Source organism: Scylla paramamosain, chromosome 28 (genome assembly GCF_035594125.1).
Source record: "Scylla paramamosain isolate STU-SP2022 chromosome 28, ASM3559412v1, whole genome shotgun sequence".
Taxonomy (NCBI): domain Eukaryota; kingdom Metazoa; phylum Arthropoda; class Malacostraca; order Decapoda; family Portunidae; genus Scylla; species Scylla paramamosain.
The window spans coordinates 17,382,251-17,394,750 of NC_087178.1; the positions used below are offsets into that span (position 1 = coordinate 17,382,251).

Genomic DNA, 12,500 nt, shown 5'->3' on the forward strand with positions numbered 1-12,500 from the left:
TCCCTTCCCTTAATCACCCTCCCCACAATCCCCCCTTCTCTTCCCCTCCTCTAATAGGGTAATCTTAATTTATTACACATATTTCTATCGATTATTTCTCTCTCCTCCCTTTCCTCCTCCCATCTGCTTCTGGCTTCCCTTTTTCCTTCTATACTTCATCTATTTTTTTCCCCTCTCCTTCGTATCCATGTGTTTCCGGCTTTAATTTTTCCTTCTGTATTTCCTTTTTTTTTTAATTCTCTTCTCCTTCCTTTTCACTTGTTTCCACGTTTCCTTGTCCTTCAATAATTAATGTCATATTTTTCGTTCTTCTCTCCTTCCTTCTCATATACTTAAATTTTTTTCTCTCTCTCTTTCCTTCTACACGTCATCTTATTTGTTTTTCTTTCATTATTCTCTCTTTCGATATTTTTTTCTTTTCCGTCACTTCATCTCCATTTTCATTCTCTGCTCCTCTCCTTCGCTCTTCCTCTCAATGCCACCTAAGCAACCCAAAAGGAATCTTAAGTGTCAATCATAGGATCTAACACTCTTCCTGCTCCTCTTAAAGGTTCCAGTGCTCTTATGGAAGCGATTCAATGCTCTTAAGTAATTTTTCCCAGGAACACGTTTTGCGCCTTTTTGGAATTCCTGGTGTTGTAATCTGGCGCCGGTGTAACTCGTTCATTTAACCCTTTTCCATTCCTGACGCTGTGGATGTTTCTGTTTGATGGGGTTTATCCTTTTTTGGGGTATTTTTTGTATGTTATTCTATCGTGTTGTAGGATTGGAGGGAGGCGGGTTTAATTTTTCCTTATTTACTCGTCACTTTTATTTACCTTCATCTCCTTCATTGTATTGTAGGATTTCAGGGAAGGGTTCTGTTTTATCCTGCTTAGTCTTCACCTTCTCGTACTTCCATTTTCACCTGCTTCGTTTTATGGTAGGGTTTTGCGCAAGGGTTCTGTTTTATCCTACTTATTCTTTTCTTTCTTCACCTACTTCCATTTTTCACTTAACTGTGATGCAGGATTTTAGTCAAGTCCCTCCCTTCATCCTGCTTAGTCCTCACCTTCACTCACCTGGGAAGCATATTACTCCATCCTAATTCATCCTACTCAGTCTCATCCTGCTGTTACCCATCCTAGTTTGCCCTATTATGATCCTCCCTTCCTCCCCTCTCCACGTTAATTAACTTAGCCAAACGTATCCTCTCTTAATGAGTCCTGCTGTCTCACCTTGACACCTGACCTTATAACAGAATCCTTCAGTATCATCTGTCCATTAAATCCTATCATCCTAATACACTCTATCGTACAGCATCCTAAGTTTATCCTATATTTCATACAGAGACTGCCACGTGTAAGCCTGGTCGCTTCTTGCAGCTTCCCTTATTTTTTTATGTTCATGTTCTTATGTTCCTATTCTCGTTTCGCTGTTTTACTGGAGTGAAGGGTTGGCGCCTTGTATGAGTCTCCTCCGGATGTGTCTGTCCCTTGCCTCTTCCTCTGTGCCTCTCATCCTTTGCAGTTCTACCGTAATACCATCCCTTCATCTCGCTCTCTGTCTTCCCCTCGATCTTCCTCCCTCATCTGCTTTTCTCCAGTTTAACTGTTTCGTATCACTGTGATACCAAACAGTTAACAGCACCAAAAGCAATGCATGGAATCTTTATAAGCATCTACAAGAAAGTTAGGGATGAAAAAAGGATAGATTTTGCAATTTCTATGTTATTTAAAGATTGGAGGTGGCTGTAGAACAAGTAGAGATGTCTCAGAGATTAGTAATTAAGGCAAGTAGTCAAAGGGTTAATTGGTTCCCGGTCTTCTCTTTCAAGTGGCCAAACTATCTATTTTTTTTTTTTTTTTATCTTCGTATAATTTTTCTAATATATTCCACTCCTGCCCTCCAAAGTTCATTGTATCCTATTTTAACCATTTACATGTCATCCTAACACATCCTATCATATGACGCCCTTCAGTAAATTTATCACGTCCTATTTTAACACTTCCACGCCATCCTAGCATACCTTATCCTACCGGAGCATCCTTCAGCATCCTAAGTTTATCACATCCTAAGCAAGTACATGTCATCCTAACATATCCTAACACAACATCCTTCATAAGTAACCTCGTAATCTTATCCATCCTACTTGGTATTCCTTTGTATTCCCTTGTGTTCACCCTCCTAAGTTCTATTGTGTCGTATAGTTTTAAGAGTCTCGTGTTATCCTCCCCCTGTATGACTTTCACTGGTGGAGCTTTTAACTCTCAGCCCTTTCACTGTTACGTCCTTTGTTTATGTCCAGGGCTCTGTGGGAATTGTTTATTTGCATGAATACAACAGAAAGGGACGTGGAGGCTAAATTTTGTCCTTCCCAAGCTACAGAATTATTCCCGTTCACTGCTACGGTCTGCCTTTGTTTACATTCAGAGTACAGTGGAAAAATTATTAGTATGGATACGAGAATAAGAGGTTAATAATTGTTGTCCTTTCCAAACTACAGAATTATTCCCGTTTATTGCTATTTGATATTTTGTTTTCCTAGTCACCAACTACACTGAGGCTTTTTCCTTTTTGTCTGACAGCTGTCTCTAAACACTGTACCTGCTAAAAATTGGATACTGTACTATAAATCTTTTCTATATGTATTGTAAGTACCTGTAAGATTATTATAAAATACTCTTGGTGCCGACTTTTACATACGTAGAGTTTAAGTGACTGTAGTATAAAGATTAGCGTTTCAAAAGTTGTCATCACGGGGGAAAAGGATGAATGAAGTCACTTTCGAAAGCCACAAACCAGCACACGGTAGCAGCTGTTCAGATTACGAGTGCCACGGTAAATCTGGTGCCACCCATACAAATCTGGTTAAGCTGAGCCAATCAACCAGCGCGCGCGTGTGTGTGTGTGTGTGTGTGTGTGTGTGTGTCTATGTCGGGCTTGGTCGTTCCTCAATACATCACCACCTCGTCCAGGGCTGGTGGGAGGTCGTCATGTCGTCCCCTGCGCGCCAAAACGCCTCTCGACCTGGGAATATAAACGGCGGTGCTCGGGTCCCTCCCTCAACCGCCCGTCGCTGACCCCATTACTCCGCCTTGTATCTCCGCTCCTTTTAGGCCCTGGTAGAGCATATTTCCAGGGTTGGGGGGGTATTACTTAACTGACTCGAGTACTGAAGGAGGAGGCTGTTTGCACAGTGGGAGGGGAGAGAGATGGGGTGGGGTGTTAAAGAGAGGTCGAGCTAGGGGGCGGGGCCAGTCAACGCTAGCCGCTACTTGCTGTCCCCGCTCAGTGTAGCTTCGGCCGCCGTGAGAGATGGAGGTGTACGCATCCTCCTCTCCCGCTGGCGTGTGTATGTGACTCGAGTGGTGATACAAACGGTTAATCCACGGGTAATAGTGGTGGCCAGCGGCGTCCCCAGCTCTGTAGCGGCCGCCAGTGAAGTGCGGGTGGTGGTGACGCGCGTGCCTTACCCGGGAAGTGATTTAAATGCTAATTACCGTAAACAGGTGAGCCAGGTGTCCAGGTGGTGATTAATTAGTGAGGTGCTCCGGTGTCTGTCGCCACGCTACGCACCGCTGGAATGACTGGAGCTTTGTGGGGGAGGGGGCGGTTCCTGGAAGCTGGGGATGTGGCGTGCATTTGATGTGGTGACTGATGTGGTGTGCTGTGGTGGATGTGGTGTGCTGTGGTGGATGGGTTATTGGTGTGGATGTCATGATGGGATGCTGTGATGGGGTGTGGATGTAACGGGAGGGTGTGATAAGGTGTGGGTGTGACGGGGATGTGTGAGAGGGTGTGGGTGTGACGGGGTGTGAGTATGGATGTCATGATGGGAGGCTGTGATGGGGTGTGGATATAACGGGGGAGCTGTAATGGGGTGTATATGTAATGTGGGAACTGTGATGGGGCGTGGATGGAATGGGGAAACTGTATGGGGGTATAGTTGTGGATATCGTAATGGGGAGATGCGATAGGGAGGGGTGTGGATATAAGGGGAGGGTGTCATGTTACGTGGATATTATGGAAGACTGGTGATGTGGATGGGAAGTCATAACGGGATGTGGATATCATGATAGGAGACTGTACCTGCAATGTGGATAACGTGGATGTCACAAAAACCATGAAATTAACGTAGGCAATCAAGTGGATGAGGAATAATGTGGAATAAAAGAACAAGAGAGAGGTGGAGATGGAGGTGGAAGACAGAAGTTCACGAGTATCGGAGTTGAAGTGGAAGAGTGAAGGAGTGAAGTGGAAGAGAAGGGAGAGGGGGAAGGTAGGGAGTGTCAGGGTTGATTGGTTAAAAGTTGTCACAGTTTCACCCACAGAAAGCGTAGTGCGGTGAGATGTTGTGACGGTGACGGGTGACAGTGACGTGAGTCGATATATTGGTGACCATAAGCTTTATTACTGAGAGAGAGAGAGAGAGAGAGAGAGAGAGAGAGAGAGAGAGAGAGAGAGAGAGGAATACTGTGGTCTCTTTTTCCCCCTTTTGATCATCTACAATATTCTCTGAACGAAAACCTCTGAATTACCTCATTGAACCCGATTATTATTCCTCTTTATCTCGCATCGATTAAAAATTTACCGTAATATTTTCGTCTATTTGCGTGCGTTGCGTGTGCTGATGAATTACGGTGTTTTATTTATGTGAACTCTAGGGAAGTGTGAGGGATATTTATGAGTATGTAAATGAATGCAGTTTGTATGTATTTGCTTGTGTGTGTGTGTGTGTGTGTGTGTGTGTGTGTGTGTGATACTGCAGTGAAGGAAAATGAAGGACAAACAGACGAGAAGTGGAGCGTGAATGAAGCACACACACACACACACACACACACACACACACACACACACACACACATACAGTCCATTCATCCATCCGTTCATTCACTACCAGAATTCACTATCGACCCTGTAATCTTGACAAATCGTAACCAACGCAATAAGTAAAATCAACACACACTCACCTTCAGAATCTTACTTTACTGAACTTATAGAATCGAATCCCTTTTACATCACATTTTAAGGCATTCGAGAGTATTTAAAGGTTCAGATCGCCTTGATTTATTGAACTCTTGAAGCTGGATGCCTTTTATGTAATATTTTTAAAGTATTTATAGTTTTAAGGGTTTCATTCGTCTTTGTTAGTCTTATATCACAATACTGGTCTTTTTAACCCTTTGATACCTGTAACTACTTCTCAGCTTGATATTGTGGTCTTTTAAAAGCCCGGATGAGGATTTTGAAAGGTTACACTCAACAAAAGCCATCATCGCATGTCTAATGGATCTTTTTAGGGCCTGTAGCTTAATTTCTGATGAGTTAAATTACCTAGGGTTGTTGAAAATAGAATTACTTGTACCGTTAACAGTCAAACGGTTAAGGCTTTCAGTAATTTAGGCCATTTTTAGACTCCGTGGTATTTTCCGGTAATAGTTTGGTTAGGTTAGGTTAGATTTGTCAGAAGGATTGAATAATTAAGTAGCAAATGATAAAATGATAAAAAAATAACAAGTAATGAATAACAAACTAATGCCAAATAAATAACAACGAATGATGAATAACAAAATAATGCATAAGAAGTAAATGGGTAAATGACAAATGATAAACAGGGAAATAACTGATAGCAAATAAATGAGGGATATATAAATGATGGAATGTATCGGGTGACTGACTCCTAACACATTTTGACGCTTGGATTATGAAAAAAAGGGGAAAAAAGAAAAATAAAACAAAATCATACACAAGCAAAAAATTATCGCACCTCAAAAAATAGCTTCCTGAGCTTGATCCAATCCTCTAATGGCTTTCAGAATATAATGAAGGCGATCCCGTAGCAATGAAAGGTGTTAAAGGCCCCTGTTATGACCTTGAAATTTCACCACCCCCATCCACCCTGGTCTTTGTATTCATTATTATTATTATTATTATTATTATTCGTAACGTTTGTGAATTAATTCTTGGTATATTTTTTTCTTTTCCTTTTTTTCTTTTTTTTTTCAATTTGCATGAGGATTATTGTCAAATTTTTTGGTCCTTTGTCTGGTGATTATTAATTTTTGAGGTACGATACTTTTTGTCTAGTGTATGATATTTTTTTATTTATTTATTTTTTTTTTTGGGGGGTAGGATGTGGGAGGGACGAGGGGAGGGAGGGATGTCTGTTCTTCTTCAGTTTTCTGCATTATTATTTTTTGAGGTACGATAATTTTTTGCTTGTGTATGATTTTGTTTTATTTTTATTTTTTTCCTCTTTATTTTGCAGGGAGAAGGAAGGATATTGATTCTTGTTCTCCTGTTTCCTGTTTTTCTTTTTTGTCTTCCCTTTCTTTTTCTTTTTTACTTCTTTTTTAATTAGTTTTATCATTCTTTTGTCTTTGTGCGCGTATTGGCTAACTTTTTAAAATTTGTTTCTGTGGTTTTAATTATTCCATTGTTACTTGTCTTTTTACGCTTTTCTTTCTTCCTTTGTTTGTAATCATTCCATCTCATTATTATTACTTTTATACGCATTGATTACTCCTCTTTTTCCATTCCTTCCTTTCTTTTTCAATCAACTGCAACATCCATAATTACCTGCATGTATTTATATAGATCCTCCTTTTGTTTCACTCGTATTTAATCATTATTCTATTATTATCACCTGGTCTTTCTTCAGTGCGCCATAGCGTCACCCAAGGCGTCACGTAGCTGGGGTGTCACACGAGTCGTTTTCTATAATAGACGAGTTAATAATCCCATTCTCTCTGTATTGCAATGGCGTCACGGGGCGAGTATGCATATTGCTGCTTTATTTGTTTGCTCTTCCAGTTTTATTAATATGAGGTCTGTTTGGGTTTCTCGTACTAATTCTGTGTCTGTGTCTGTGTTTCTCTTTGTAGTCTTGTTTGTCTGTGTGTCTGGATGTCTGTTTGAATGGTTGGTTGGCTGGCTGGCTGGCTGAATGGTTGGTTCGCTGGCTGGCTGGCTGTCTGTGTCTGGTTGGCTGGATGGCTGTCTGTCTGGTTGGGTGTCTGTTGGTCTCTCTCTCTCTCTCTCTCTCTCTCTCTCTCTCTCTCTCTCTCTCTCTCTCTCTCTCTCTCTCTCTCTCTCTCTCTCTCTCTCTCTCTCTCTCACACACACACACACACACACACACACACACACACACACACACACACACACACATACACACACACACGGGCAGACTTTTCAATGCCGTTTCATTAACTCTTAATTTTAATTCTTTTGTAGTTTCATTGAGCGAGGCAATGAAAAAAAAAGCCACATGCGAGCAATAGTATAATAGAAACATTATTATTATTATTATTATTATTATTATTATTATTATTATTATTATTATTATTATTATTATTATTGTTCGCCGCTCAAGAATAGAGTATGTAATTGAATATATTAAAAAAAAAAAAGGGAAGAGGGAAAAAAAGTTACTGTCACACTTGAGCGGAAATTAGGAAAGGTGTGGCTTGTGGTTACCTGCATCTACCTATATTTCACCTCTGTTACCTGTGTGTCTACCTGTATCTACCTGTCTGTTGTCTTTTCTACCTGTACGTCACCCTTTGTATACTTTCATGCTACTCTTTTTTTTCAGCCAGTTATGTTTGTGTTACCTGTGTATTCATTTTTGTTGCCTGTTACTTATTTTTGCTTTTGTTTACCTGTATGTTACGTTTCTTCACATATTGTATTTTTGCTTTACCAATTACCTGTATTAACCCCTTCTACCTTTATGTTACCTATCTCCACCTGTTATGTCACCTTTCTCTATTTATGTGACACCCCTTCTTCACCTGTATGTTCCTTCTGTGTTACCTGTGTTACCTTATTTGTGGCATACCTGCGTCTTACCTGGTCGTGACGCGGTACTCAGGTGCTCAGTCGCCTCCTCCTTTTGCGTAGTTTCTTTTGCTACTGACCGAAGCCTTTAAGGTCATCGACTGAGTTCGGCATACCTGCTTGAATCAATGACATCAATTATATACGAGTGAATGCAGTTGTGGGAGTAAGAGAAGTGGTGATGGTGGTGGTGGTGTATTCCTTATAGTTGTAATCGTGACAGTAATGGTGGAGGTAGTAGTAGTAGTTGTAGAAATAGTAGTAGTGGAGGTAATTACAAATGCATTTATCGGATTCACACTTCTAGTAGTAGTAGTAGGAGTAGTAGTAGTAGTAGTAGTAGTAGGAGGAGGAGGAGGAGGAGAAGGAGGAGGAGTAGCGGTAACAGTACAAACGCATTTCACGGATTCACGGTTATAGTAGTAGTAGTAGTAGTAGTAGTAGTAGTAGTAGTAGTAGTAGTAGCAGCAGAAGCAGTAGCAGCGGTAAGAGTACAAACGCATTTCACGGATTCATTCACAGTTATGGCAGTAGCGGCGATGGCGGCAATATTCATGACAAGTAGGGAATGAAGGAACGTGATTTTAAAAAGTAATTATACGTAGCGTGAAAAGCGGCGTGAGTGGAGCCCAGCCACGCCGCGCACACACCACCTGTCTCCCCTGCGCTGCGACGGGTACTTCACTAATTGCATATTAATGAAAACGGAATGTGTGTTTACTTTTAGGCAGTGCTTTTCAAACTGAGGCTACGGTGATTTGTTTTACAGATATACATTGGTTGTTTTGCGCATGTTTCTATTTGATTTTTACTTTTATTTTATTATTTATTCATTCATTTTATTTTATTATTTTTTTATTTGTCCCTCAGAGCAGGTGAAACCATTTCCTGTGTGTGTGTGTGTGTGTGTGTGTGTGTGTGTGTGTGTGTGTGTGTGTATGTGTATGTGTGTGTGTGTGTGTGTGTGTGTGTGTGTGTGTGTGTGTGTGTGTATGAAGTAATATTTCATAGCAGGATAAAATTACAAGCGAAAATGCAGCGTATGTATGTATGTATGTATGTATGTATGTAATCAATCTACATCCATGCATGCAAACATACATACATACATACACACATTCATGCATACGTACACATACATGAATACGTACACAGTGCAAAGTAAAGGTATTCAAACATATTATTAGCCACGCACACACACACACACACACACACACACACACACACACACACACACACACACACACACACACACACACACACACACACACACACACACACACACACACACACAACATAACGGCTGACATTAAAATTTGTCCGAATGTGGCGTGGCTCTTTTTAATCTCCATTGAAAGTAAGTTTGAGTTCCAAATTAAAGAAGTGGATTTTTTTTAATTGCAGAGAGAGAGAGAGAGAGAGAGAGAGAGAGAGAGAGAGAGAGAGAGAGAGAGAGAGAGAGAGAGAGAGAGAGAGAGAGAGAATTAGGCTAACATCTTGGTGTTGACTGAAGCTAAGCAAAACCGGTTGAAAAGCTCTCTCTCTCTCTCTCTCTCTCTCTCTCTCTCTCTCTCTCTCTCTCTCTCTCTCTCTCTCTCTCTCTGTGTGTGTGTGTGTGTGTGTGTGTGTGTGTGTGTGGTTAATTAGTGCAGGTGGTTAGGTCAGGCATAGTAATGGTGGGTGCAGTAGTTGCTATTATGGTGATGGTGGTGGTGATGTTGGTTTTATTTACTTTAGTGATGGCAGGGTTATGACGGGAGTAATTGTGGTGGTGGTGGTGGTGGTGGTGGTGGTAGTGGTGGTAGTGGTGAGGATATTACTACTACTACTACTACTACTACTACTACTACAATTTATACAGTATTGTAGTGGTGATAGTAGTAGCAGTAGTAGTAGTAGTAGTAGTAGTAGTAGTAGTAGTAGTAGTAGTAGTAGTAGTAGTAGTAGTAGTAGGAGTAGTAGTAGAAATAGTAGTAGTAGCACCATACTCGTATATATTAAAACATAACAACAAAAAGCATTCTCAACCAACACTTTACAATACCTCCCGTCTATTTACTGATTTATAACCTTCTTTTGCACTCCACAACTCTTAATCCCCACCACACCTTTCGTTATCCTCCGCCTGCACACCCCTTGTTACCATCACCACCACCACCACCACCACCACCACTACCCTGACACTAGAAACATCACAAGCAGCTCCAAACATTCTAACTTGTCACATTTCGAATTCTCTTCCGGCATCTGTTGGTCTGTGGAGTGTGTGTGTGTGTGTGTGTGTGTGTGCGTGTGCGTGCGTGTGTGTGTGTGTGTGTGGGTGTGGGCGTGCTTTTGAGAGGGTATTAAGAGAAGCTTCATCACCTATAAGCGGATCAAATTTGAGAGAGAGAGAGAGAGAGAGAGAGAGAGAGAGAGAGAGAGAGAGAGAGAGAGAGAGAGAGAGAGAGAGAGAGAGAGAGAGAGAGTAATCGGTCTTTATTTGATTCTCTTCTCCTGTGTCAACACGAACAAGTTACGAAGTCGAAGCCGAAGACGAGATAATGGGATTCGGACACGCCCTTCCTTCCTTCCTCCTCCTCCTCCTCCTCCTCCTCCTCCTCCTCCTCCGATCTAACGCTATTTGTCTCATCAGCTCCTCCCTTACCAGACTCACTTTCCTCATGGTGTTATGTGTGTGTGTCAGAGAGAGAGAGAGAGAGAGAGAGAGAGAGAGAGAGAGAGAGAGATTTATAGATTTTTTTTATCTATTTGTTTCGTCTAATGTTGGAAAAAACCTGAGATATTTAAACATATGTGATAGTGATAGTAGTAGTAGCAGTAGTAGTAGTAGCAGTAGTAGTTGTAGTAGTAGTAGTAGTAGTAGTAGTAGTGACTAGTCTGTTAGATTAGGTTATGTAACAAAGATAATAACACATAAACCTTTAATTATTGTCTTCATCATCATCATCATCATTATCATCATCTGTTCTCTTGTTCTTGTTCTTCTTGTTCTTGTTCTTCTTGTTTTTTTCTTCTTATTATTATCATTGTGATGATGATGATGATGATGATGATGATGACAACAACAACAACAAGAACAATCAGATCACCACCACCACCAACAACAACAACAAAAACAACAATAACAATAGTAACAACGATAGTAATAACAATAATAATAATAACAATAACAGCAACAACAATAATAAAAATAATAACAATAACAATAATAATAATAATAATAATAATAATAATAATAATAATAATAATAACAATAATAACAATACCCCAAACAGTAATTAACCCTTTCATCTTAATGACCAGCAAATTTGCATTTTATACACGTATTTATTATGCGCGCACTAAATCACAGTCATGGACGTAACATAGAAGCTTTATTAGTCTTCCTTGATTATCTTGTTGTTGTTGTTGTTGTTGTTGTTGTTGTTGTTGTTGTGGTGGTGGTGGTGGTGGTGGTGGTGGTGGTGGTGGTTGTTCGCAGTGATAGTGGTGGTGAAAGAGAGCATTTCCAGAGAGAGAGAGAGAGAGAGAGAGAGAGAGAGAGAGAGAGAGAGAGAGAGAGAGAGTTTGAGCTCGCGAGGGAAATGGGTGAGAAAGTTGTTATGAGGGAAAGAAAGAGAGGAAAAAGAGAGTGAAGAGAGATGTCGATGAGAGTGTGGAAAGAGAAGAGAAGAGGAGAGGAGAGATAGAGAGAGAGAGAGAAAGAGAGAGAGGGAGAAAGAGGGAGAGAAGTTGGGAGATTGTGTTTAGAAGATAATAAGGTGTGGGCGGAGGAGGAGGAGGAGGAGGAGGGGAAAAAACCAGGAGAATGAGGAAGACGAGGAAGAGGAAGAGGAAGAGGAAGAGGAGGGGTAATGAAGAGAACTATGTTGGGAGGAGTATATGAAGAAAAGAATGTATCACTTGAGAGAGAGAGAGAGAGAGAGAGAGAGAGAGAGAGAGAGAGAGAGAGAGAGAGAGAGAGAGAGAGAGAGAGAGAGAGAGAGAGAGAGAGAGAGTCGACTTCTAAAATTGCATACAGATTGGATGTGTGTAACTTGTTATTCGCCTAAGGGGACTGTGTGTGTGTGTGTGTGTGTGTGTGTGTGTGTGTGTGTGTGTGTGTGTGTGTGTGTGTGTGTGTGTGTGTGTGTGTGTGTGTACGCTCTTCGATTCAGTTCACCTCCCAAAAATACGTGTAGTGTGACAGCTTAGTTCTGCTGCTGGCCTGTGTGTGTGTGTGTGTGTGTGTGTGTGTGTGTGTGTGTGTGTGTTTCTGGTATGTGCAAACAGCAGTGGGCGGAAGACTGCTGCATACGTTTTTCTGTTTGTGTGTCTGTTTTTCGTTGCATGCATCAGTGTGTGTGTGTGTGTGTGTGTGTGTGTGTGTGTGTGTGTGTGTGTGTGTGTGTGTGTGTGTGTGTGTGTTTGTAGAGTTTTTCCGCATACGTTATTAGAAGATGATGGGATTTTTTCGTGTGTGTGTGTGTGTGTGTGTGTGTGTGTGTGTGTGTGTGTGTGTGTGTGTGTGTGTGTGTATACTTGTACGCGCGTGCATGCGTGCGAGTGCGGCTTACAGAACGGTCTGGGAAGTAAAGGTGCATGACTGGAAGGCCTTGATCCGTAAGGAAGAGGAAGAGGCGAAGAAAGAAGAAGAGGAGGAGGAGGAGGAGGAGGAGAAAGAGGTGGTGGAG

General features: G+C 41.3%; 1 protein-coding gene across 1 annotated transcript in view; it reads left to right on the forward strand.

Annotated features, from left to right (window-relative positions):
- Nucleotides 1-3,273: 3,273 nt before the first annotated feature.
- Nucleotides 3,274-12,500, forward strand: part of LOC135115093 (uncharacterized) — a 51,307-nt gene continuing 42,080 nt past the window's right edge. The window contains exon 1 of the mRNA XM_064031585.1: nucleotides 3,274-3,491. The gene's annotated coding sequence lies outside the window, so the exon portion shown is untranslated. The remainder of the gene's footprint in view (nucleotides 3,492-12,500) is intronic.